This window comes from Podarcis tiliguerta (assembly GCF_965153285.1).
Source record: "Podarcis tiliguerta genome assembly, chromosome: 17".
Classification (NCBI taxonomy): Eukaryota; Metazoa; Chordata; class Lepidosauria; order Squamata; family Lacertidae; genus Podarcis; species Podarcis tiliguerta.
Genome location: NC_139550.1, coordinates 30980326 through 31003558, shown reverse-complemented (window position 1 = coordinate 31003558; position 23233 = coordinate 30980326). Strand labels below are relative to the sequence as shown.

The 23233-nt window shown below is 46.7% G+C and overlaps 1 protein-coding gene across 2 annotated transcripts in view; it reads left to right on the top strand.

The window, feature by feature from the left end:
- Positions 1-5053: 5053 nt before the first annotated feature.
- RAB3D (RAB3D, member RAS oncogene family) overlaps positions 5054-23233 on the top strand; it is a 31957-nt gene continuing 13777 nt past the window's right edge. The window contains exons 1-2 of one of the 2 annotated variants that reach the window (XM_083420749.1): positions 5054-5275; positions 22452-22732. The gene's annotated coding sequence lies outside the window, so the exon portion shown is untranslated. The remainder of the gene's footprint in view (positions 5276-22451; positions 22733-23233) is intronic. The other variant, XM_083420748.1, reaches the window with a different exon arrangement.

Below are 23233 nucleotides of genomic sequence, written 5' to 3'. Positions count from 1 at the left end.
GAGGGAAAGAAAAAGCACACTCGCTTTAAAGCAGCCAAACTGGACAGGAGCCACTTACACCTGTGTATCAGAGAATCAGAGAATCATAGAGTTGGAAGAGACCACAAGGGCCATCGAGTCCAACCCCCCTAAGCGGCTCTTCTCCTCTCCCACTTTGCTGCTTCAAAGTGAGCCACGGAGGAGGGAAGGAAGGGGAACCATGGATCCTCTGCTTGCGACTGCAGCGGGATCCCCCCGCCATCTGTAGGCATTCACTCCGTAAGACGCACAGCCATTTCCCCTTACTTTTTAGGAGGAAAAAAGTGTGCCTTATGGAGCGAAAAATACGGTATATATTATCATCCCCAAATAGATCTAATATAGGGACAAATCTATATTAAACTGTAAATGAATACACCATAAGAGGCCAGAAATGCCTTTTCAAGTCATTTCTACCAGTCATTTCTCTATTAATGCAGTGACAGACCTGCATTACCCAGTCTTCTGTGTGCAACCTCTTATGATAGAGCTGGCTTTTGAGTGACTGTTTTGCTGAAATTGCTCAAGCTGGGAAGCCAAAGCCTGCAGCAGCTGTACAGTATAACTGTCACATGTTGTAGATGCTTTCTTTCCGGCTTCTGTGGCAGGAAATATGTCACGTGTGAAGAGGTCCCTCAGATAACTCAAGACCAGCGATAAGCTATAGCCAGGAAGCTTCTTGAGCCAGCAAAGATTTGAACTCAGATCTTCCCAGTGATGCATAAGATTGAATGGTTACCATCTTTTGTCATGATCAGAGCCCAGTGCACACTTTGTGTTCCATTTGCTGCACAGAGGCCACACACTTTCCCTACAGTGATGATGTTGCAAGGTGAAGTCTGTGCATCACATCTTATTCCTGGAACACTGCACCAAAAATTAATACATTCACTGGTAGCATAAATCTTCCATCGGATATGATTGTGCAAATCTCCTGAGCACCGAACTGGCTGCAATTTCTGATGCAAGGAATGAATGTCACAATATCCCCCTCCCTGACCAATGGTTGCTTGAACATGCTGCATCTTTTTCATTTATCATTTCTTCGCAAAGGCCCAAAGCGAATAACAAAACAAAAATTATTATTTTTTAAAAAAAGATTACAGTGGTGCCCCGCAAGACGAATGCCTCGCAAGACGGAAAACCCGCTAGACAAAAGGCTTTTCCGTTTTGGAGATGCTTCGCAGGACGAATTTCTCTATGGGCTTGCTTCGCAAGACGAAAATGTCTTGTGATTCCTGGGGTTGTTTTTTTCCGCTCCCCACCCCCTTTTTCTAAGGCACTAAGCTGCTAATAGCCTTTTAGCAGCTAATCCGCTAATCCCTTAAGCCTTTAATAGCCGCTAAACCGCTAATAGCACTAATCCGCTAATGGGCTTGCTTCGCAAGACGAAAAAACCGCTAGACGAAGAGACTCACGGAAAGGATTCTTTTCATCTTGCGAGGCACCACTGTATAATTAACTGAACAAACCACCCAATCAATTCAAGTGCAATCTGAAATCTAACAATTTGCACAACTAGTACAAAACCTTAGCAGAGATTAAGACTTCCTAACCTCCTTAGGCAGGGTCTAAAAAAGGTAAAGGTAAAGGACCCCTGGATGGTTAAGTCCTGTCAAAGGCAACTATGGGGTTGTGGTGCTCATCTTGCTTTTTGGGCCAGGGGATCTGACATTTGTTCGCAAACAGCTTTCCGGGTCGTGTGGCCAGCATAACTAAACCGCTTCTGGTGCAACGGGACCTTGTGACGAGTGCCAGAGTGCATGGATACACTGTTTACCTTCCTGCCACAGTGGTGCCTATTTATCTACTTGCACTGGCGTGCTTTCGAACTGCTAGGCTGGCAGGAGCTGGGAGAGAGCAACGGGAGCTCAACCCCCTGCATGGATTCAAACCACTGACCTTCCAATCGGCAAGCCCAAGAGCCTCAGTGGTTTAGACCACAGAGCCACCGCTCCCCTAACAGTGCCTAAAGAGTAATAGTAGCAAGGGTTCTGCTGTTTAAAGAATTCGTGGATCAGGAAAGAGGCCTGCCAAATTGGCTATAAGTGGGAGAATTCTTAATCAGAAACCACAAAACCCAATATAAAAAGAGGGGTGCTCAAATTTCAAATGTGTGTCATATTTGACTGACAGCAGTGGTAGCTGAGCTTTAAAGAACCCAATTATTGCAGAATGAGCCACAAGAGATACCAGGGAGAGCATTAATGCACAGCAAACGTAGTTTATTCTGTATCCAAGATCCACTTACAGTAGAAAAGGGCTATTATCTAAAACCCAATGGCAACTCAGCCCTCGTGACTCAAGAGCTACTCCTGGGTATGAGGTGCAAGCAGAATTTGTTGAAAGAGTGAAGCTAAAATTGGAGGTTAAGAAGACAGGGAAGCAAAAAACAAGACTGTAAATCAAAAAGGAAGAAATGAAGTGGGATGGATGAGAGGGCTGAGAGCTGGAGGAAACTGGGACCAAGCAGGAAGAGCTCTGAAAGCAGCATTGAGGGATGCAGCAGCAGCAACAACAACAGCAGCAGCAGAGAGCAGAGGCTTGAGGAGCCTATCAGCCATAGATTGGCAAGGAACACCCTACATTCCCCAATTCTGGCTTTACAAAAAAAAAAGCAACAATACTCAAACTTCCACTTCTTCCACATCTCTGGTGCTGAGTGCACAGAAGATCTGCAGCCCCTAACTTGTTGGAGGGACGACATTGTTAAATTATTTTTAGTATATAAAATGTTAACATCAAATGGGGGCGGGGGGATGATACTTCAGCAATAGGGAAATGTTTTCTACTTCAAAATGATTTCCACTCTAAGCACCACTAGGTGGTGCTATACAGCTGTATCCGGTTTCTTCCGAAAATTGCTACAGACCTGCAAACAAATATTTGCTTAGTTAATGAAAGCCTAGTCAGCCTTCCTCAATGCTTCAGGTTTTCTGCTGCTCTGGGTCTCTCTGCCCCTCATCTCATTTTACTCTTCTTTCAGAAGCTGGCGACTGAAGGTCTCAACTTGCCTTGACCAGCCTCTGCACCTGTGAGTTTAATGGCAAAGTACAGCAAGAGACAACATTGACCACTAGATCGTGAAGAGCACCTGCTGATTTGTGCAAAAAAACTGGCTGCTAAAGGCAGAAGAGCAAGTCAGTTAGCAAGCCAGGCAGTCTTCACAATCTGGACACTGGCTGAGCTGAGACCTGTTTAGGGCCGAGCAGTGGATATAAGGAGCAGTGGTTTCCAAGCACAATTCAAAGTGTTGCTAAAGGTAAAGGGACCCCTGACCATTAGGTCCAGTCATGGCCGACTCTGGGGTTGCGGCACTCATCTCGCTTTATTGGCCGAGGGAGCCGGCGTACAGCTTCCAGGTCGTGTGGCCAGCATGACTAAGCTGCTTCTGGCAAACCAGAGCAGCGCACAGAAACGCCGTTTACCTTCCCGCCGGAGCAGTACCTATTTATCTACTTGCACTTTGACGTGCTTTCGAACTGCTAGGTTAGCAGGAGCAGGGACTGAGCAATGGGAGCTCACCCTGTCACGGGGATTCGAACCGTCAACCTTCTGATCGGCAAGTCCTAGGCTCTGTGGTTTAACCCTCAGCACTGGCCTTTAAAGCCCTAAACAGCCTCAGCCCAGTATCCCTGAAGGAGCATCTCCACCCCCATCGTTCAGCCTTGACAGTGAGGTCCAGCTCCAAGGGCCTTCTGGCAGTTCACTCACTGCGAGAAGTGAGGTTACAGGGAACCAGGCAGAGGGCCTTCTTGGTGGTGGCACCAGCCCTATGGAATGCCCTCCCACCAGATGTCAAGGAAATAAACCAGTATCTGACTATTAGAAGACATCTGAAGGCAGCCCTGTTTAGGGAAGTTTTTAATGTTTGATATTTTATCGTGTTTTTAATGTTCTGTTAGGAGTGCCCAGAGTGGCCGGGGAAACCCAGCCAGATGGGCGTGGTATAAATAATAAATTATTATTATGGGCTGAAAATAACTTGGCATTGGTCACCTGTAGACTCCGATATTTCACGGTGCTAGACAGCTGGAGAAAGGGCCACAAAACATCATGTCTTTATCCCACAGCAAAGTTTGGTCTTTAAAGGCGTACTCCCCCCCCCCCCAAAAAAAAACACTGTCTATATCTACACTATCAATTTTTTATTTTTATTCTTTTAACTATTCCCCCCAATGTTTTGAGCTGCTCTTATTTTTATCTGTAAGCCGCCTTAAGTCCTTGTCTAGAGGAAAAGGTGGGGTATAAATAGAATTAAATAAAATATGAAACACCTGCTGGATTTTGCCAGCCACTGGCAGTAACTAATGGTGCCGACCTAGCCATCTCTACTCAGAAGGAAGCCCTACTGGATTCAAGTGCGCTTACTCCCAGGGTCAGCAGGGTAAGGATTGCAGCTTAAAGCTACAGGTTGTAAGTTACTCTGGGTTGCCCTGGACATGATAAAGTGACTTAACAAATCTAATAAATAGTAAGAAACCATAAAACCTCTCTCTCTCTCTTTGCAGGAGAAATGGGTCCACCCTGTGCAAGTGGGGATAGGAGAACCTCTCCGATTGTAGGTCTGGCTGAAGCAAAGGTACAGCGGGCAGGGCTGGCCCATCTTAGCAGCAAGGTGAGGCAACTGCCTCGGGTGGCAGGATCCACAGGGACAGCAGATCTGGCCACGAAGCGGATACTCTTTTTGGTGGCCAGATCTGCCTCCTCCTCAGCAAACTACGCCTCTACAGGGCGCCCCTTGTTCCTGATGTAGATCTTTCTTCCCCGCTTGTTCCGTTTTGTGTTCCGCCTCGGGCGCCAAAACGTCTTGCTCCAGCCCTGACAGCAGGCTTCGCCTTGGGCGTTTTCTGCAGCCCGGCTCCTGCTTGCAGGCGGCGCGCATGTTCCCAACATTAGCCAAGCCAAGACATGGGCGAGGGCGCACGGACGAAAGCAAGCAAGCAAGCAAGCAATCAGAGAGGCAGGCTGGCTGCGCGCTTCTCGCCGCCGCCGCCCTCCCCTCCTTACCCGCTCCGGGAGGGAGGGAGTGGCTGGGTGATGTGGAAGGTCGATTGCTGAGGTCTGCAGCGGAAAGGCAGCCCGGGCACACCTTCCTCCTTTCGCCAGGGAGGCTCCGCTCTCGTGCGCGCAAGCCAGGAGCTGCCGCTGCCTCCAAAGACTCCGACATCCGGCTGGGGAGGCGGAGAAGCAACTTCCAGCAGCAGCTGCGGCAGGAAAAGCCCCAAAAGGCTCCGCGCCCCCCGCAGCAAAAAAGGTAACTTTGCTTCTTCGTTATGGTTATTTTTGCTTGCTCATTCATCCTGAGGGAGTTGGGAGTGTGGTTTGTTTTTTGCAAGGGGTGGCGGCGAGGCAGCTCTTCCCTGGGAGACCAAAGGCGAGGTGATGCCAAGCCAGGGCTTGGGGGGTTGCGTCGCGCAATAGCGCAGCCGGCTTTGGACCTACCCGCCTGCCCTGCGCGCTGGTGGAGAGCCGCCTTGCCCGGGTGAGAAACGCCTCCTTGGAGACTCTTCGGGCTGGATCCGCCAGGCGCAGCCGGAGGAGAAAAGGCGTTGGTTTTTTGGGCAGCGGAGGCGAGCTCCGGATTAGCGATTATGTGGGCGCGCGGGTTTTCTCCCCTAATAATAATAATAATAATAATGCGGTTAGTGGGGAATATTTGGGCAGCACGATTTAGAGCCCAAAGATAAAGAGATCAGGAACGGGTGCCTGAATGACACTGTCTTTATTTTGAAGCTGGGGGTGCGTTGGCCAGCGAGGTTTCCGTGCCACCCCTCTTTTTGGAAAAGATTTAGGAGGGATATTAATTCTGCCCCTGGACAATGTTGGATCCAGTTCAGCACCTGAGTCAAGAAACAAAGGCAGTGTGGGCTTTACTCCAAAAATGAAGGGGGTATGAGTTGGCCCCTCCTTTTTAAAAAAACAAACAAACCCCAGCCTCTGCTCCTGTGCTTTTGGCAGCAGCCGGGATGTGCAGAGGCCAGCAGGTGACAGTGCTTATCACCTGCTGAATTCAGCCCTATGGTGCATAGAGGTTCACCTGCTGAGTTCTGTCGCGAAAGGCGTAGGAGCAGGACGTGCCTGGCCTCTTGTGATTAGTTGGCAACCACTTCCTATAGCTAGGAAGGTGGTTTCAGGAAGTTGAACGTCTGATGCTCCTGGCAGGTGGCCAAAACTTGCTAGGCAGTAGCAAGCTAAATATATATGTAAATATATAAGTTCCAGGCAGTGCTCACTGGGGTGGGCAGGGCACCCGCAGAACTGAATTCCTCTTCCTGGCTTTCGGTAATTCAAAGTGGCATTCCCAAAGCCAGGACAGCTTGGGTGGGGTATACAGATAAGCCACTGTAGGTATAGGTTTATGCACCTTTTTCGTTACCCTACACTGCAATTGACATTTAGGGCTTCGACTTTTTTAAATTCCTCATTGCGGTGCTTTCCAGATGTTGTCAACCCCAACCAGCATGGCCAAAGCTCAGGGATGATGGGGAGAGGTTTTGTAGCCTGGCATAATCTGGAGGGCACCACGATGGGCAAGGCTTGGCTACAGCTTGAGAGCAGTGTTGCCATGCACACATACAAAGGCCACGGCGACAAATTGGAGAAGTATTAAAGCATTTGTTTATTTGTTTTATTAAAGCCCAACAAAATGAGCCCAAGTCTAAGGCCTTCTTAAAAGGTAAAGGGGCCCCTGACGGTTAGGTCCAGTTGCGGACGACTCTGGGGTTGCGGCGCTCATCTCGCTTTATTGGCCGAGGGAGCTGGCGTACAGCTTCCGGGTCATGTGGCCAGCATGACTAAGCCGCTTCTGGCGAACCAGAGCAGCGCACGGAAACGCCATTTACCTTTCCCCAGAGCGGTACCTATTTATCTACTTGCACTCTGGTGTGCTTTCAAACTGCTAGGTTGGCAGGAGCAGGGACCGAGCAACGGGAGCTCACCCCGTCGCGGGGATTCGAACTACCGACCTTCTGATCGGCAAGTCCTAGGCTCTGTGGTTTAACCCACAGCGCCACCCGTGTCCCTTACCCAGGTGTTAAAGCTGCATCTGTACTGTAGCACTTCAGGCAGTATGTGAGGTTTTGGAAAACTTGAATACCCATAATAAAAATAAATCCCTGAATGTCCTGTTGGTCAAGCGGGATGTATGTATGTTCTAATTTAGCGTCCTTGTGCTTTTGAATGGAGAAGCATTCTGTCATGCATTCCCCCATCTGCTAGCAGAAGTGGTACAGCCCAGGCACATCTTCAACACCCCTGTAAGATCCATGCCTCAAATTCTGCCCATTTGCTTCACTGCAGTTCAGTAGTTCAGAGATGTCATATTTGCCTGGAAGTCACAGTCTCCTTAAAAGACTCCCAATTCAACCTGTTTGCGCTCTGGTTGTGGCTGTTTACTGGAAAGGCATGTTGCACCTACCATGTCCCTGGCATTGTGATCAGGTTCAAATTAAGCCCTGTTACCATTTGATAACCATTTGATAAGTTGGGCTACCTGCACAGTACACTCTCATTTTAACTCGGTGCCCCCTCCCTAAATGACGGGGTCCTCGCCGCGGGATCACATTCACCCAGTGCTATACCAGCTGCACTGGCTGCCGGTGGAGTACAGGATCAGGTTTAAGGTGCTGGTTTTAACCTTTAAAGCCCTAGGATCCTCTTACCTATGGGACCGCCTCTCCTGGTATGTCCCACGGAGGACCTTACGGTCTTCAAATAAAAATATCTTGGAGATCCCAGGTCCACAGGGAGGTTAGGCTGGCCTCAACCAGAGCCAGGGCTTTTTCGGTTGTGGCCCCGATCTGGTGGAATGCTCTGTCACAAGAGACTAGGGCCCTGCGGGACTTGACATCTTCCCGCAGGGCCTGCAAGACAGAGCTGTTCCACTAGGCCTTTGGTCAAGGCACAGTCTAACCCCCTCTCTCCTTCTGTAATCCTCATAGAACTCGAGCCCAATGGTTGCCATTGATTTGATTCTGAATTGATTTTAGAATGTGTTTCAATTAATTGACTGTGATTTTATGTAAACTGTGCTATTTTTACTGTTGTTAGCTGCTCTGAGCCCAGCTTTGGCTGGGGAGGGTGGGATATAAATAAATAAATAATGATAATAATAATAATAATAATTAATGCACAGTGGAGCATTCCATTGTCAGTCATAGACAAATGTGCACAGCAGCCTTCATCTACTTCCTGCCATAGAAGCTATCTGTGGCAATAAGGAAGGCCTGGATTTTGGTTAGACTCCAGCCGTGCAGAAGGAGGGGGTCTGCTTTTCACAGCATGGCCCTGTGACACTTTTTGACACTCAGGTTTTGCCACTGGTGTTTTGCTCAGTGGCAATCCAATTTAATTATCTGCTGTGGAGCTAAGCAGCGTCCTGGGGGAACCAGTCTTAAATGGTTAGCACTAATGCCTATGGGCAAGGGTCCACAGTTCCTCTCATCATTGTGCTTCCTTCCGGCAAGCAGGATGAACCTCACCTCAGACTTCCAGCCTTGGGGGCTGGAGAAGCAGTCAGGGGATTGCCCTGCAGTTTCAAGTCCACACTGGGAGCGCACTGGGCTTGCTTTCCTTCTGCACTCCTGAAGCATATGTTGCAAGTGTCTCGGAAGCACAGCAGCCGAACGTTCAGCCCTGCCCATCATATCCCAGAGTGGAAGGTCAGGTCTTCTAGTTTGGCTTTGCCCTCCTGTGGCCTCCAAGCATCCCCACAACTGCAGCAAGGTAGCGTAAAATGTAAGGGGCGATCCTTGTCTCCCTTTCCAGCTCCAGATTTCTATTCTGCCTGTCGGGACCAGTATCCTCATCAGGCAGTGTGCAGAAACAGTCACACAAAACCGACAATTTAAAATCCACGACCACACCTCTTTTAAATGAGCAGTTAATCAGAATTAATGAAAATCAGATTGAATAAAGGCATCATGAGAGTTTCCATGCTCCGAGTGTGCAACACAATTCTACCAGTGCAAGGGGTTGTTCTCCAAAATGCAGCGTTTTAATCTGGTTTTACCTTGTTTTTGATTTTAATTATTTGTGAATGTTTTAAATACTTGTTTTTAAACCCCCCACCGCAATAATTTCTTTCTTTCTTTCGTAATCCACCTTGAGGTTTTATTACAATCCAGAGGCATGTAAAATAAAAATAGGGACAAGATCCCACCCTTTGGGGTAAGGGGCCTGGTGACCACAAATTTTTGGTCGGTCACCCAAACCAGTAAAAGGTTTTAGAATATGGCTGTGGGATTTAGAAGAGCTACCGGTAAATGGACAATATGTATCAACAACACTACGGTCGTACCTTAGTTCTCGAACACCTTGGTACTAGTCCGTTTTGGCTCCCAAATGTCGCAAACCTGGAAGTGAGTGTTCCAGTTTGCAAACGTTCTTTGGAAGCTGAACGTCCAATGTGGCTTCCACGGCTTCTGATTGAGTGCAAGAAGTTCCTGCAGCCAATCAGAAGCTGCACCTCGGTTGTCGAACGGTTCCAGGAGTCGAACGGACTCAAGTTCGACAACCAAGTTTCCACTGTACTGTATAACCCTTTGAGATCTGTTGGAAAGACCTGTCTGAAACTCCTTCATTGTGCCATGAGAGATCTCTGAAGGTTCATAGGAGGGCCATCTACATAAATTTCTGCCCACTGGCCCTGAGGTTGGCCATATTTAGGCCATATAGTTTTTTTCTCTCAGGTATGCACTCTGAACGCTTAATTTGGCTGCAGGTGTTTAATTTTATTATAACTGTGTGACTATACAGCTTTATAGCTGTAGGATTATTTTTAATTGCATTTCTTGTTGAATTGTTGTACGTAGGCTCCCTTTACTACATCTTGGGCCTCTGTAGAAATGTGCACCAATTTGGTTATCCTTTTAGTGCTGGGTGAAGACCTGTTAGATGTTATACTGAGAACAGATTGGATCTTAGTTGGCTCTGGTTTTAATATCTGTTTCTGTTGTTTTAAAGTTAGCATTTTTGCTTCTGATTTTCATTTTTAGAGGATTGTTAGGTGTTCTGGGAGTCGTTCACAGCTGAAGTGTGGGACAGAAAAGTGTAGAATTAATTTCAAAACACACACACAATATATATATGTTCAGCTCTTTGAAATGCACTGTCCCCAAGATGCTTTACAAATGCAGATTTACTATTTATGTAGCACTCCCCTATGGTGATTTATACATTGTCAGCGGTTCCTCAAAAAAGTGAGGATGCTCCAACCAGTCTTATTCCTGCATGTCCTTCTGTTGCCCATAATATGTCCAAAGCTGTAGTCCAGTATACTTGTAAGTTACTAGATGCTAGAGACAAACAAACAGGGAAGGGCAGATTCATCTCAATCTGTCTGGACCAAATGTTGAATTAGATAGATAATAATTTTTAATAATAATTTTATTATTTATACCCCCCCCCCAATCTGGCTGGGGATCTTCTTATGTGCTTATAGAACAATTTAAACCAGTTCCAACTCTTCTGCCCCACTGCCATTCCTGCTTAATCTCCTTCCCAGATCCCTGCACATAATTTCTGCTTCCAAAAACCACTTCCCCACCAAATTCACCTTCTCACAATATCCCCCCCCCCTCATTCATATTATGCCACCATTTCAATGTTTCTGCAGCCCAATCCAGAATGCACCTGTTCTCTTGATGATGTGTTGAGCCTCATTTGCAGCTAAGGAGGGTGTTATGTATTGACGTTCTCACCCTGGCCACCAGGGGTATTGTGTATATACCGTATTTTTCACTCTATAGGACGCACCCGACCATAGGACGCACCTTGTTTTAGAGGAGGAGAACAAGAAAAAAAAAATCTCCCCCTCTCTGCTCAGCGCCCCTTCAGCGAAGCGGCAGGAGAACGGAGCCCCTTCCATTTCTCCTCCCGCTTCGCTGAAGGGGTGCTGCGCAGCTCTCTTCTGAAGCCAGGAGAGTCTTGCTCTCCCGGCTTCAGCAAAAGGAACCCAAAGCCTCCGGAGCGCAGCAGGAGCTCCCACTGTGCTCCGGAGGCTTCAGGCAGCTATCCCTGAAGCCTGGAGAGCGAGAGGGGTCACTGTGCACTGACCCCTCTCGCTCTCTAGGCTTCAGCGAAAGCAAAGCGAAGCCTCCGGAGTGTGGGGGGAGCTCTCCCTCTGCGCTTCAGAGGCTTCGCGTTGCTATCGCTGAAGCAAAGGAGCCTGCATTCTCTCCATAGGATGCACACACATTTCCCCTTAATTTTTGGAGGGGAAAAAGGGCGGCCTATAGAGCGAAAAATGCGGTAGTTTTCACTCAGGTCCACGTAAGTTAATTTAAGTGGGAAACTCTGGGTTGTTGTTGTTACAATGTTGACAGCCGGCTGCCTATAAAAGCAGGCCGGCTGAGCTGTTCAGTTCAGTTACAGCTTACTATAAAGAACCATTTGGATAAATCTCTGTGTCGCCTGCTATGTCCACTCACAACTTAATAGAGGGGAACTGTAGGGCTTCTTCCGATCTGCTTTGTTCCGCTTGTCACTGCTTCTCCATGATAAGGCACATAAGGGCAAGAGGTGTGGCAAGAGTGGCACAGTCCCGGTCAGCCCTGGCTCAAAGAGGGTTGTACATACTCTGCTTCCTAGAAAAGGGGCTAGCCTATTTTGACAGAGAGCTCACATTTCAAGGTCTCCCTTTCTGTGCTCAGAAGAGAGCAGACCTATTGCTTCATGTTGTTATGGAGGAGCAGGCAGGAAATGAATCCTGCTTGCCCTTTTTGCAATATTGTTTTGCACATAGCTTGAGAAAAAAACAAACCTGCCCTTCTCAGCCTTGCCCTATGCATGTACAGTACTGTTGTAACTTGATTTAGGTGCTGCATTTACATAGGTTATATTTTTCTGAAAACTGTTCAGTGTTTGTACTTGGGATTGGAGGCAGAAGAGGCAGTGCGTTTTCCTATTAGTGCTCTGTGTGTATAAGAAGCCACAAGTGTCTGCTCTGCTGCAGAATCATATGAGCGTCTCTGGATTCACCAGTGGAAGTTGCAAGTTGGTGGCCTCGCCTTATTGGGGGTCCTTGATGAGGAGTTCTCAAATGACCCTAGTTTGTTTCCTTCAAGGCGCATCTTCAAACAAATAGAATCATAGAGTTGGAAGAGACCACAAGGGCCATCGAGTCCAACCCCCTGCCAAGCAGGAAACACCATCAGAGCACTCCTGACATATGGTTGTCAAGCCTCTGCTTAAAGACCTCCAAAGAAGGAGACTCCACCACACTCCTTGGCAGCAAATTCCACTGTCGAACAGCTCTTACTGTCAGGAAGTTCTTCCTAATGTTTAGGTGGAATCTTCTTCCTTGTAGTTTGGATCCATTGCTCCGTGTCCGCTTCTCTGGAGCAGCAGAAAACAACCTTTCTCCCTCCTCTATGTGACATCCTTTTATATATTTGAACATGGCTATCATATCACCCCTTAACCTCCTCTTCTCCAGGCTAAACATGCCCAGCTCCCTTAGCCGTTCCTCATAAGGCATCGTTTCCAGGCCTTTGACCATTTTGGTTGCCCTCCTCTGGACACGTTCCAGTTTGTCAGTGTCCTTCTTGAACTGTGGTGCCCAGAACTGGACACAGTACTCCAGGTGAGGTCTGACCAGAGCAGAATACAGTGGCACTATTACTTCCCTTGATCTAGATGCTATACTCCTATTGATGCAACAAGCCAGGAAGCACCTTAGGAAAAGGCAAAAAATCTTCCCACCCTTCTCCAAAACTTGCTGTCCTGCCTGCATGGTTTTTTTTTTTTAACCCAAGTTCAGGCTCTGAGAAACTGGAACAGATGCAAAGCCATCACTTCAACAGTAGTGAGAACAGGTGGACATAACAGAACCAAGCTAAATAGCAAGGAAGTTGCCGTTGGGAGTAGCAAGAGATGCAATTACTATGAGGGTACGCGGGTGGCACCGTGGGTTAAACCACAGAGCGTAGAACTTGCCGATCAGAAGGTTGGCAGTTCGAATCCCCGCGACGGAGTGAGCTTCCATTGCTCAGTCCCTGCTCCTGCCAACCTAGCAGTTCGAAAACACGTCAAAGCACAAGTAGATAAATAGGTACAGTGGTGCCCGGCAAGACGAATGCCTCGCAAGACGGAAAACCCGCTAGACGAAAGGGTTTTCCGTTTTGGAGGTGCTTCGCAAAACGAATATGCTATGGGCTTGCTTCGCAAGAAGAAAATGCCTTGCGATTCCTGGGTTTTTCCCCCCCTCCCCCCCCCTTTTTCCAAGCCCCTAAGCCGTTTAACAGCTGATCGCTAAGCCGCTTAACAGCTGATCTGAGACGCTTATCAGCTGATCTAAGCCGCTAATAGCCTTTTAGCAGCTAATCCGCTAATCCCTTAAGCCTTTAATAGCCGCTAAACCGCTAATAGCGCTAATCTGCTAATGGGCTTGCTTCGCAAGACGAAAAAAACCGCAAGACGAAGAGACTCGCAGAACGGATTCTTTTCGTCTTGCGAGGCACCACTGTACCACTCTGGCGGGAAGGTAAACGGCATTTCCGTGTGCTGCTCTGGTTTGCAAGAAGCGGCTTACTCATGCTGGCCATATGACCCAGCCAATAAAGCGAGATGAGCGCCGCAACCCCAGAGTCAGCCACGACTGGACCTAATGGTCAGGGGGAGTCCCTTTACCTTTACCTTTACTTTGAGGGGAAAGGATAAATTTGAAGGTGCCCACATCTGCTGGAGTGTGGTGGCAAACTGAATTTCAGTAGGGACAAATACAGCATTCTGCACTTAGGCAAAAAGAACCAGATGCGGGACATTTGGCTTACTGGTTGTACATGTGGAAAGTATCTAAGGGGTCTTAGTAGACCACAAGCTTAACATGAGTCAACAGTGTGATCAGGGCTGGATTTAGGTTTGATGAGGCCCTAAGCTACTGAAGGTAATGGGGCCCTTTATATGTCTAGCTGTCCTTTGTCAACAACAAATTGTTTCTTTGTGTTGAATATATGATATATGGTAATTTATGGACCAAATAGGTATCTAAAGCCATTTGCACATAACGAATAGGAGCCTACACAACACAAAACACTGTTGCTGTATGTAGGTTTTATTTTATTTGGTTTTAATCTTATATTTTGGAAATGTACATCCAGGGTTTTTTCCCTTTAAATTTTTTGGGGGCGCCCAAGTGAGTGGCGCCCTGACCTATAACTTGCTTAGCTTATACGTAAATCCGGCACTGAGTGTGATGCACAGGCAAAATAAGCTACAGTAATGCTATTCCAGACTGCATCACAGATGTATTGTGTCCAGAGTGAGGGAAGTAATGGTGCCTGTGTATTCTGCCTTGGTCAGACCACACCTGGAATCCTGTGTCCAGTTCTGGGTGTCACAGTTTAAGAAGGATGTTGACAAGCTGGAAAGTGTGCAGACAAGGGCGATCAAGATGATCAAGGGTCTTGAAACCAAGCCTTATGAGGAACAATTGAAGGAGGTCTGGGTATGTTGAGCCTGAAAAAGAGGAGATGGTGTGATGGCCATCTTCACATATCTAAAGGGCTTCCACATGGAAGATGGAGCAAGCTTGTTTACTCCTGCTCTGGTGGGTAGAACTCGGAACGAGTGGCTTCAAATGACAAGGAAGGAGATTCCGAGTAAATATTAGGAAGAACTTTCTGACAGTAAGAGCTGTTTGACATGCTGGCATGTTTAGCCTGGAGAAGAGGAGGTTAAGGGGTGATATGATAGCCATGTTCAAATATATAAAAGGATGTCACATAGAGGAGGGAGAAAGGTTGTTTTCTGCTGCTCCAGAGAAGCGGACACGGAGCAATGGATCCAAACTACAAGAAAGAAGATTCCACCTAAACATTAGGAAGAACTTCCTGACAGTAAGAGCTGTTCGACAGTGGAATTTGCTGCCAAGGAGTGTGGTGGAGTCTCCTTCTTTGGAGGTCTTTAAGCAGAGGCTTGACAACCATATGTCAGGAGTGCTCTGATGGTGTTTCCTGCTTGGCAGGGGTTGGACTCAATGGCCCTTGTGGTCTCTTTCAACTCTATGATTCTATGACATTGGAACAGACTCCCTTGGGAGGTAGTAGACTCTCCCTCATTGGAGGTTTTTAAGCAGAGGTTGGGTGGCCATCTGTCATGGGTATTTTAGTTGAGATTCCTGCATTGCAGGGAGGTGGACTAGATGACTCTTGTGGACCCTTCTAACTCTATGATTTTATGATTCTATGACTCTCTTTGCCTGCCTCTTTCCCTCATTTCATGTACATGTCCTGCTGCTGTTCTTTATTATTATTATTATTATTATTATATTATTATTATTATTATTATTATTATTATTATTATTATACCCCGCCCATCTGGCTGGGTTTCCCCAGCCACTCTGGGCGGCTTCCAACAGAATACAGTGGTGCCCCGCAAGACGAAATTAATTCGTTCTGCGAGTTTTTTCGTTCTACGAGTTTTTTCGTCTTGCGAAGCACCAATGTGTATTGATGGTTTCCCATAGGAATGCATTGGCGGTTTAAAAAAAAAAAGGCACAAGACGTTTTCATCTTGCGAAGCAAGCCCATAGGGAAATTCGTCTTGCGAAGCAACTCAAAAAACGAAAAACCCTTTCGTCTAGCGAGTTTTTCGTCTTGCGAGGCATTCGTCTTGCGGGGTACCACTGTATTAAAATACAATAGTCTATTAAACATTAAAAGCTTCCCTAAACAGGGCTGCCTTCAGATGTCTCCGAAAAGTCTGGTAGGTGTTGTTCTCTTTGACATCCGGTGGGAGGGCGTTCCACAGGGCAGGTGCCACTGCCGAGAGGGGCTGAATTGTGTGTTGTCTTGAGGGGATGCAGAAGATCATTTCAGCTGTCCTCTCTTAGAATTGCAGGCTCAGATCACGGTCTTCTTGAGAATCATTTCATTGAAAGGCAGGGTGCAAATAATCAAATTAGACGACAGAGCATTTTGAGTGCACTCGCAGCTGCACGCCGGAGCCCGTTCTTTGCATGGAGAAGGCCCTAAATTTGACCTGAGCATTTTGGGTAGCAGGGCTGAGAAAGTCCTCTGTCCCAGGACTCTGACGGCCACTGCAAGTGCCAAGCTGGATGATGAACCAACATTAGTCTAATTTAGTATAAAACAATGTCATAAGTGCAGAGCACGCAGAACCTGGTTCATCTTTATGCAGACTCATCATGCAGTCATTCATGCATTTGCCTAGATTACATAATGTAGTCTGAGTATCATCTAAATACTGTACATTTTCCAGCATTCAACCTGTGAGCTCCCAGGGACACTGTTTGCATGGTGAGGACTAGAGCAACGCATTCCTTTTTTTTTTTAAAAAAACTATTTTTTAAAATAACACGAGTCTGAGAGGCATCCAGTATTAAATTAGGCATTGTACCGGCTTTCTCTCCGGGATTAACCAGGAATACCTTTTTAGATATATCACCCGGGTCCCATGAGGGCCCTTGCATTGCAATCCTATACATATCTGCATAGGAGCAGAGTCCATTGAGTTCAATGGAATTTACTGCCACGTACATTTATATGCCCACAGACCTCAAGAGGCTTCCTGACTTTGGAATTCTGTCCTCTAGAGATTTGAGTTTTGTTTTTAATTTTATCAGGTACCGGATGGCAGTGTGATTTTGTAAAGGTTTTCTTTTTCTTTACTATTTATTTGTAATTGGACACATCAAACAGCATTCCTCTGGGTTTTTAAAGAGGATGATCATAGAATCATAGAATCATAGAGTTGGAAGAGACCACAAGGGCCATCGAGTCCAACCCCCTGCCAAGCAGGAAACACCATCAGAGCACTCCTGACATATGGTTGTCAAGCCTCTGCTTAAAGACCTCCAAAGAAGGAGACTCCACCACACTCCTTGGCAGCAAATTCCACTGTCGAACAGCTCTTACTGTCAGGAAGTTCTTCCTAATGTTTAGATGGAATCTTCTTTCTTGTAGTTTGGATCCATTGCTCCATGTCCGCTTCTCTGGAGCAGCAGAAAACAACCTTTCTCCCTCCTCTATGTGACATCCTTTTATATATTTGAACATGGCTATCATATCACCCCTTAACCTCCTCTTCTCCAGGCTAAACATGCCCAGCTCCCTTAGCCGTTCCTCATAAGGCATCGTTTCCAGGCCTTTGACCATTTTGGTTGCCCTCCTCTGGACACGTTCCAGTTTGTCAGTGTCCTTCTTGAACTGTGGTGCCCAGAACTGGACACAGTACTCCAGGTGAGGTCTGACCAGAGCAGAATACAGTGGCACTATTACTTCCCTTGATCTAGATGCTATACTCCTATTGATGCAGCCCAGAATTGCATTGGCTTTTTTAGCTGGTTCTGTCACACCAAAGGGCCACAAGAACCCAGTTGGTGCTACAGTAGTTGTGCATTGTTCTTATAACAGTTACTCCAAAAACTAATTTTATTTTTAAAATCATACCTTGTTCTTTCTCCTGAAGGAGCCAGATTTTGTGATAAATCTTACAGCTCTCGGAATGCGTGTTCCTCTTCCCACTATGAATCCTTCGTCCTTGTTTATTTTTTTTCCTCCAGTTTACCTTATCTGTAAACGAGAACCCACCCCTTCTCAATCAAAAAGTTAGTTTGTGCTGCCATCATATGCCAGCAAGTTGCTTACAGTGCAACAGATTTCAAAATCTATTTCTGGCTTATAATGCAGTGGTACCTTGGGTTAAGTACTTAATTCGTTCCAGAGGTCCGTTCTTAACCTGAAACTGTTCTTAACCTGAAGCACCACTTTAGCTAATGGGGCCTCCTGCTGCCGCTGCACTGCCACTGCGCAATTTCTGTTCTTATCCTGAAGCAAAGTTCTTAACCTGAAGCACTATTTCTGGGTTAGCGGAGTTTGTAACTTGAAGCGTATATAACCTGAAGCGTATGTAACCCGAGGTACCACTGTAAATAGGATTCCCTCCGCCCAGCCCCCCCCAAAAAAATATTTGAGGCCTTCAGACGCTACTTGTGCCATGTGTGAAAACTGCTAATACAGGACAGAATGTGGAGAAGAAAACTAATGCACATTCTCAGCAGCGCAGGTTTTGTATTTATTGATTAAAAAGAAAATACCCCATTTAAACCTTCCCCACCCCAGTTTGTGCTGATGCTGAGATCTCCAACCCCTCTGGCTCCCTGCTCCTCTCTGTGATGTGCGAGAGGTGATGAAGCAGCAGGATTATCACAGCGCTGAGCTGTGCCGTGTTGTTGCCAAGAAAAGACGGATCTGCGTGGCTAGTTAAACTGACTCCCATTCCATACTGCAGCACTTTCCCCGCAGGTTTGTGGCTCTTAAGTAATGTATCTGGGAACACCTAATGAGGAACAGTTAACATCTTACCGCACTTAAACGTTCTAATTATTAGAGTGGTTAATGATTTCACGGGGTGTTCAGCGTGGCTCACATTCAGCAAAAGTTAAAATAGTATTCCATGCTTCACAGTGCTCTAAAAAGCAGCATTTTAAAAAGGTGTGTTTGTCCCTTGCACTTTGCTTGAAGAGGAGGGGATGGGTCAGGTTATTGGTTGAGCCTGAACGTATCCTGGCAATTTCACAAGCAGAGGACAGAGAACAGTGAATGTGAGTGAAGTGGTTAAAAGAGCCAATGGAACATAATACATTTGCGAGTTTGGAAGATGGAAAGGTTTGTTTAAATGGTCTTCTAACAAATTCGGCACTTCTCACAAACTGTGCATGCGCAAGTCTGTTGAGCCCTCTAGTTTTCTTCTAAAAATACCAACCACCTCAAGCTAAGAGGCCTTGTGCGAGGTTTATCCTCTACAGTCAAACCTTGGCTACCAAACGCCGAAAAACCTGAAGTAACTGCTCCAGTTTTCTAACGATTTTTGGAAGCCAAACGTCTTCCAAGGCGCATTTTTTATTTTTTCCCATTGACTTTGCAGCCAGCCATTGATCCTCGGTTTTTGAACTTTTCGGAAGCCGAACGGTCTTCCGGAAGGGATTAAGTTCGAAAACCAAGGTTCCACTGTACAATGATCTGTGTTGATGACATAGCAGGTCGCTCTTCGTCTCACGTTTATTTATTTCATTACATTCACGTTTTGCCTTTCTTCCAAGAAGCCAGGGGTGGTGTTCTGCCCCCTACCATTTTATGCTTACAATAACCTATGAGGGAGTTTAGACTGGGAGCTAGGAGCTGGCTCAAGAAATGGCCCAGCGAAGATTTGAACCTGGGTCTCCTCAATCTTCGTCTGATGCTCTAGCCGCTATTGTTGGCTGTTTTCATCAATACTTGACTCGTCTTTTCAGATTCAGGCTGGATGTAGTCACAGCAAAAAAGCTTTTCAGGAAAATGCATTGTAAAGTGGAAAATCGCATTGTAAGTGGAAAATCATGTCGGCGGAAGACGGGACTCCACAGCGCTCTCTGGTGTCACAGTGTTATAACACATTAAAACGCTTTTTCTTTACTAATGTAGCTGAGTCCCCAATGTCTCTCCATGTCTTATTTCCTCAGCCTATTCCCCCCCCCCCAGTCACCCAGTTTGGAGCCTCCCTCCATTCCTTCAAGCCTTCTCTTGTCTTACCTGTCTCTCTTTCATTCCTTCTCCTTCTTTCTTCTCTGCATTCTGCCCCTCAATCAGCTTCTGCGACTCTCTGGGGGTTAACTATATTAATTATATACATATGTATATAAGAGGGTGCCCATATTGTTTTGATTTTGAAGATGAGTGGCTTAGGATGGGGACAGTCAATGGTGATTTTATTCTTAATAGAAAAATGGTTAAAAAAAATTGACATTTCCTTGCTTCCTCCCCCCCCCCCCCCGCTCACCCCCACCCCAGATTCAGAATACATTAGGATTCAGGCCAGTGAAGCTTTTCTAACAAATTTAGAACACAGAACCATTTCAGTATAAAACACGTCATTCATATTTATTTATTTATTTATTCATTGTACTTACGGCTCATCTGACACCAAATGCCCCAGGGCAGGTTACAAGAAGATCCTAATTAAAAATAAGTATAATTGACGTTAAATGAAACCACAAATAATGATGATGATTTGCCTCTAACATTTCTCCAATGAAGATAGGGATGTTCTAAGAAAAAGCGGGACATTTTGAAATCAAGTAAGTACCGTATTTTTTGCTCTATAAGACTCACTTTTTCCCTCTAAAAAGTAAGGGGAAATGTGTGTGCGTCTTATGGAGCGAATGCAGGCTGCGCAGCTATCCCAGAAGCCAGAACAGCAAGAGGGATTGCTGCTTTCACTGCGCAGCGATCCCTCTTGCTGTTCTGGTTTCTGAGATTCAGAATATTTTTTTTTCTTGTTTTCCTCCTCCAAAAACTAGGTGCATCTTGTGGTCTGGTGCGTCTTATAGAGCGAAAAATACGGTAACTAAAACAGCTTCTGTAAATCCAGGACTATCCCTGGAATATAGGGACACTTGGAGGGTCTGTCAGAGATGTGGAGTGACTTTTATGAAGTGATAATGAAAGGAAACCAGGAAAACTTAGAAACTGAATCTGGGTTCTCACATACAAAACATATGAAAGGATTCTTGCAGTGCAGAGATGATTTAGTGGCAAACCGGTAGTAAAATGTGAAGTGCTAAGTATATTGTCTCATTCTTGTCAGTCAGTAGAACTATTGGTAGCTGAGTTTTTCTACTCAGCTGGTTATTTAGACGAATCTTAGTACGAGGGATTTAGTTGGTAACAGTTGGTTCCAAACATAAAAACTTGTGGGGGAATCTGCTGTAGCTGCAGAGAAAAAAGCCAGGACTCGATTCAGAATTCAGGGCTAGAGGCTGCCTGTGTCCCAGGTTTTCTTTGGCCCCGAACTGGATTTGTTTCTGTTCAGAAACCCTGGAATCAGTAGGCCTGGGTGCTGATCACACTTGGGGAACTGGAAAGGTGGCTTTTCTGAGCAGCACTTTGCCACAGAGAGCTAAACCTGTCAGGCTGGTTGGATTGCATGCCTGCTCTATGGGAAGCCTGCCCAGAGAGGAAGGACCAGGTAAGGCTCAGGTGTATCAGTGCGCTCATGCATCTGCATCACTAGCATACTGGGAAGGCTGGCTAGCCTAAAATATAACTGTGAGTAGACAGTAATGGATAAGAAGATTAAATAGTTCAATAATTATTATTTGTACCCAGGGCTGAATTAAGGTTTGATGAGGCCCTAAGCTACTGAAGGTAATAGGGCCCTTTATATGTCCAGCTGTCCTTCAGTATGCCCATTACCTTTCCAGTGAGAGAAAATCTGTTAGCTCTCTCTCTTCCAGTTCTTCTTCACTTTGCTGTTCAACCCCCAGTTCTTCCCAACTTTTGTCTTCAGAACTATGCCCTTCTGCAAACCACTGTTCCAAATCTATACTGTCTTTCTGCTCCTGGGCAGCTTCAGGATCCTGGTCGGGGGGGGGGGGTGGAGGCTCCCACCATTCCTCATCAGAGCAGTACTCCTCAGCCTGGTCTCTGACACCAAGTGAAGATGCCCGGGTGCCAAGATGGCGTGTGATGTCTCCACCATCTAGAGGTACATGCCTGGGGATCCTTGGATCTTGACTGCTTTCACCCACCCTGTAGAACTCTATCAGTTACATTTTATCTGCACAATCAGAATGAAGTTCAGGAACCCCAAAATTGTATTGAAAGATAAGACTTTCGTGCCGTCTGGCCCTGAAGGGCAACTAGACATTCTGTTTTGGTGGCTGTAAATGTGGTTCAAGGGGCCATTTCGCGTCCAGCTTATATAACACTGGCCACTGACTCTGTTTGCAAAGAGCCATCAGTCAATACCTTTCTCTGAGACAGTGGAGGTGGGGCTTTGCCTAAGGAGAAGCAGTATAAAAAAAGGTAAAGGACCCCTGACAGTTAAGTCCAGTCGCAAATGACTCTGGGGTTGCGGCGCTCATCTTGCTTTACAGGCCGAGGGAGCTGGTGTTTGTCCGCAGACAGTTTTTCCAGGTCATGCGGCCAGCATGAGTAAGCTGCTTCTGGCGCAACAGAACACTGAAACCAGAGCAGCGCACGGAAACACCATTTACCTTCCCGCCAGAGCAGTATCTATTTATCTACTTGCACTTTTGGTGTGCGTTTGAACTGCTAGGTTGGCAGGAGCTGGGACCGAGCAACGGGAGCTCACCCTGTCGCGGGGATTTGAACCGCTGATCTTCTGATTGGCAAGCCCAAGAGGCTCAGTGGTTTAGACCACAGCGCCACCCGCGTCCCGGAGAAGAAGCAGTATAGTGACAGCTAATTTCATAAAGATATTCTGTCATACCTGAGCAGGGTTCTCCTCATCTTCCGACTGTCTTAGGTGCCCGTAGTCATGCCAGGGTGGGGCTCCTTCTGGGTGGATGTTCAAACACAGCTGTTTGCTATTTAGGATGTGTCGAGATGTGTCATAGTTTGGTGGGGGGTTGCACTCGCTTTCACAACAGGGAAGAACTCGGTGACTCCTTCTGTGTGCTTTCTTAGCCTGAGGTGACACACCTGAAGAGGGATTCCGGATGTGGTGAGGGACCGGAGCTTTACTGCTCCGCCCTGTCAGAAGGAGGTGGCCGCCTCTGCCTCCTGGATTTCTGCACTGTTTGGTCTGCAAAGAGAAGAGGAAGAGAGGCTGTTTCTTGCACCAGCAGCTGTTGAAATGGGTCTGTTTCTCTGTGTGTGAATATGTGTGCGTCAGGGGAAGTAGACTCTGCTTTGGATTTGACAATCTACGTAACTTAAACGGGAAGTCCAAAGGCTGACAAACCAGTGTAAGTAAAGTAATGTATTTGCTAGGGGCAACCCAAGGGCACAATGCACTGTGCAAGCTTTAGATTTGCACAGTATGCTTCTTGAGCGTAAAGTTGTTGGGTTTTTTAAATAGCCTTTCTTAAGGCTTGGCGTTGGGGGGGGGGACGACCCAAAGCACATGTTTCTAAATGAGGACAAGGTTTTAAAAGTTCTTGACTACACGGGTAAGTCCTGTTGGATTCAGTGGGGCTTAAAGGTAAAGGGACCCCTGACCATTAGGTCCAGTCGTGGCTGACTCTGGGGTTGCGGCGCTCATCTCGCTTTATTGGCCGAGGGAGCTGGCGTACAGCTGTGGCCAGCATGACTAAGCTGCTTCTGCCAAACCAGAGCAGCACACGGAAACGCCGTTTACCTTCCTGCTGGAGCGGTACCTATTTATCTACTTGCACTGTGACGTGCTTTCGAACTGCTAGATTGGCAGGAGCAGGGACCGTGTAACGGGAGCTTACCCCATCACGGGG